Source organism: Triticum urartu, chromosome 7A (assembly GCF_056163025.1).
Source record: "Triticum urartu cultivar PI428250 chromosome 7A, HENAU_Tu73, whole genome shotgun sequence".
NCBI classification, from domain to species: Eukaryota; Viridiplantae; Streptophyta; class Magnoliopsida; order Poales; family Poaceae; genus Triticum; species Triticum urartu.
Window position 1 is genome coordinate 26,275,586 of NC_141879.1, and position 4,511 is coordinate 26,280,096.

The following is a 4,511-nucleotide window of genomic DNA, read 5'->3' on the forward strand; positions in this document are numbered from 1 at the left end:
ACCTGGTCCTTCATATTTAAAAGCATGACCACAACCCCCAGCTCATGTTCTATTGGGCATGAATCTGAGAGACTCGCGGTATGGTGGGTGTCGGGGATATACCCCGCGGTATGACCCGGCCGGAGTTGTAAACCGGCTGGTACTTGGTAAACCGGCAGACAGTTAAGACAGATGGCTAAGACGGACCGTAAACCGGCAGGTGATAAACCGACAAGTGTTAAGGTAGGTGGTAAACTGGCAGGAGTTAAGTCAGATGATAACCCGGCGGGAGTTAAGTCAGATGATAAACTAGCGGACAATCATAAACCGGCAGATCATCATAGACCGGCAGACCATCATAAACCGGCAGATCATCATAAACCGACAGATCATCATAGACCGGCAGACCATCATAAACCGGCAGATCATCATAAACCGGCAGACCATCTTAAACCGGCAAACCGTGACAACTGGGTTGCCAGGGGTTATGAAGCCCAAGACGTTATGAAGCCCATAAAGAGAAGTCAGAATAGTTAAGTCTTAAGTCCGAGTTGGACTCTACATGTAACCTGCCCCTTCAACTTATATAAGGAGGGGCAGGGCTCCCCAAAGAGGGACAAGCAAGAAACAACCTTAGGGCTAGACATAACTAGGAGAGCCAGTTTACGGCGACTCCCTGGTGATCATAATGAGACCTAGCCTCAAACAGCATGTAGGGTTGTTACCGGATGATGTTTCCCGGGGCCCGAAGCTGTCTAAATCCCTGTCTTGTGTTGCGTTTCTCCATTCCGCTCAACCCCTCTCAAGCTACCATATAGATGCGTTGGCCTCATGATTAAGTCCTTTTCGCTAGGACATCTGCCGTGACAAAACCACGACAGTTGGCGTCCACCGTGGGGCCCGCGCACGGTGGTGTTGAGTTCTTGAAGGGAGCTCTTCAGGGATCAAGAAAGTCGTGGTAAGATTAGATGAGGAAGCACTCGCGTGGAGTAATCGCAGGATAACCCGGCGTGGGATAACTCGCACTTGATCGGATCGGCATGGAGCAATCATGCAGTAAGCCGGCAAATTTACCGTTTATGATCCGGATTATGATTAGCTTTGGAACAGCACTAGCAAAAAGGTCCGTGCGTTGCAACGGGAGAAAAAAAATCACATCCTAAAATAAATATGACTCAAGTGCCCCATCCACACGGGTCCATCCATGTTGGCATATGTCACTGCTTATACTCCTTTTGTGTGTTCTATAATTGCAATGAATGATAGCTAAAATGACAAAACTAATTTGAGGGGAAGCTAAAATGACAATTTTAAACTTATTAGACGCAACATTCTCATAACATGTAGAAAAAAAAAAGGTAAACACTCATGCTGGAATCTACCTAAACAATAGAAAAGCATTGGCATACTTTAAAAAGTAAAAAATAAAATTTCTGAAACACACATACTTTGCTACATTGATATGCACGAAAATTAGTTTAAAATCGAGTAGTTTGTGTCACACCCATGAAAAACTCTCACTGAGACTCCATGTGCATTAGTAACGGGCGCAAACAGATCAATAGAGACAGGCTTCTTCCCAGCGGCGTCCAGGAGAAGGGCATGTCCGATGATGGTCATTGACTGGTCGACGTGGTAAGACATGACGTGGCGTTGTGCACCACACGCACCTTGTCCACGTCCTCAAGGGGATGGCCCTCCAGCACCCACCAACGCACACATATTCCTCCTACTATGTGCCCGTGTATTGCAACGGGAATAACACTGATAAAATATTTCATGGATGGGCAGTGGACATGATGAACTTGTACTACTTGCGCTGCATCATCAATCAATCTGCACTATCATTTAAAAAGTGTCACAACCTTTGGCATCAGCAGGGCGTAGCATTAATCATTCTAGCCGAAATCATCAAGTTTGAAATGGATTTGATTTCCAAAACATGAATTTAAAATTCAACTAAAGAGAATTATTTTTTCTTGGTGTATACATTTCAGCTGAGTCCCCATAATCAAAATATACTACAACTTTTCAGTCAAAAAACATTCGTTCATTGTTTAAATAAAACCATTTCAAAGTTGTGCCTCTCTGTGAGTTTTGAGCCATGCTCTTACGTATTTTTGTGCAACTACACGATGATAGTAGAAAATGATAAGCATGCCAAATCTAGGTCAGAAGAGTGCAAGAAGGCACCTGTCAATAGCAGTGGACCATTTACTGTCGATAAAATCTGGAGCGGGTACACTTAGCACAGTCTGCATTGCAGACTTCCCTCATCAAATTTGTTGCAGCTCCTGCAGTGATAACCGGAAATATTAATATAAATAATTAAAATGCGGACAGAGGACATATTATGCGTCAATCATGAACAGTTTGTTGCCAGAAGATCATGTATTGTTGTACTCAGGGCAATTATATGCTAGGTCTCCCATTGAAGAATGTGGCTGTCAATTGCCACTGAGAACTACAAGTATCATGTAGTTGTGCATGGTAAGCTTCTTGAAAAGAATTACTCAATGCAAGCTTGTTACTGAGATGGATTATGCAAAACTCACCTCTATCCATGTTATGTGAGAGAAATTCTAGCAGAACTTGAGTTACTTCTGCTGCATCATCAATGAATTTGCACTATCCTAAGAAATTATATGTATCACAGTCTTTGGCATGAACCACGCTGAACTACAATGCACTTACTCTCTGTTCAATACTTGTCTCTTTTTTCTTATCTAAATTGAAAAAGAAATGTCACCATGGTGATAAACATTTATGCTAGAGCCACAAAATTTAATACCTATATCTTTTTGTCTATCTACAATGCAATATTATGAATGTCATAACTTCAAACAGAGAAGATTAGACTTGATTAGATTTAGAACTGATTTTCAGTAATCTTCATGTGTCGTAGGGCACCATGTTCCCTTGAAACTAATATCAACAAAATAAATGTCTTACTCCAAAGTCTTGAGGAACATAATAAAGATACACATAGGGAATTAATATAGAGTAATCCAAAAGAAGAACTAATCAATTAAAAGGTATCCGGATCGTATGAGAAATGAGACAACACTTTCATTAACATGTCAGACCAGGATGAACCAATCTAAAATAGTCAAATAAATAGAGGAACTCCACCATGGAAAGAGTGGTTGATTACTTTTCATGCTTATTCCCCAATAGGTATTTTTATCAGATGGATCAAATGAACTCTATCCATAACCCGCCATTCTTGGTATGGTTTGTGGCACAGGATGGTGGCGTCGCACTCCTGCAATTGACATGTGGTTAAAGTATGACCAGCAGCTACATTCAACTCAACATAACTCAGAAGAAAAATCCCCACAAAAGGAAATTCAAAAGACAGGTAATAATTGATAGAAACCTAAAACTGAGTAAGAAATACCTTAGATTAAGCATTCATAATTTGATTTTGTAGTAAAAATCATAACTTGGTCAGAAAATAAAATACCTAAGACTCCGCTGTATGGGATTTAATAATATGTCATGCATTGTATCCTAAATTCAGGACCAAAGGATGTGTTCTTAGATTTTAAATATAATTCTATCAATTTTCCAACTTTAAATCTCCACAATCATGTGAAAGGAAATAATCATTGCTATCTATTTTCATTAGGCATTACCTCAAACACATGGGTGAGCAAGTCCAACAGGTAGATGGAGGGATGGCTGGAATTGGGCAGAGCAGAAAAGGGCACGTTGCAAAAGTTTGTTCTGTTGGGCGGGGAGGAGCAATGCTTGCAGCTGGCTATCTATTTTATGCTCGATATGTCGTTGACAACCAAGTGAAGCTGCTGCAACTTGTAAGGTGCACGCATGGTGGGTGTCTTGCCATGGTTGCAGCCATGCTAATATTTCCCTATGTCCTGGTCCATACTGGGGAAACAAATAACCTGCATACTAATAATGAACGTACTCAGAAATGCATGCAAGAACTGAATATATGAAAGCAAAAAATTGTCGACCTTGCGCCACTGCTACTGTATCATTGCAAAAATAAGAATTTACACCCACATCTTGTAGAAAGAAATCGGCACACAACATTAGTTATCATTACTTGAGACCAAAATTAAGTACCTTTAGCGGTCATCTCTTACATAGAATTATATCCCGTTTTCAGCTTTTCTGCACAATCATCTGCAGAGAAACAACCATAGAGTAGATCTTTTCTTTAAGCATTACCAAATCTCCACATTCATCGGAAAAGAAATAACAATTTGCATAGGTATTTTACTTAGGCATTACCTCAGACACATGAGTAGGTCCAAGTGTCCAACAGGTAGACGGCAAGGGGGATGACTGAATATTTTGTAATCGTCATGTCGTCCAAGGCGAAGTGAGGCAGCTGCTGCTTACGCGCATAGTGGCCGTCCTGCCGTGGTTGCAGCAATCTTTCCCTCGCGTGGGGCCGCAATTCCGGCTCGCGGATGGCCGGCGAGCCACCGGCGAGCAGCAGCAGGACAACTGCCACACCTCACCGCTCCCTTCTCTCTCCCTCCGGCCTCCCATCTTCTTCC

General features: G+C 41.8%; 1 long non-coding RNA gene across 1 annotated transcript; it reads right to left on the reverse strand.

The window, feature by feature from the left end:
• Nucleotides 1-1,275: 1,275 nt before the first annotated feature.
• LOC147957214 (uncharacterized) lies at nucleotides 1,276-3,890 on the reverse strand. The gene is made up of 3 exons (XR_015611603.1): nucleotides 3,618-3,890; nucleotides 2,173-3,244; nucleotides 1,276-1,815 (listed from the first exon to the last, which is right to left on the reverse strand). It is a non-coding gene; the product is annotated as an uncharacterized LOC147957214 (long non-coding RNA).
• Nucleotides 3,891-4,511: the final 621 nt, after the last annotated feature.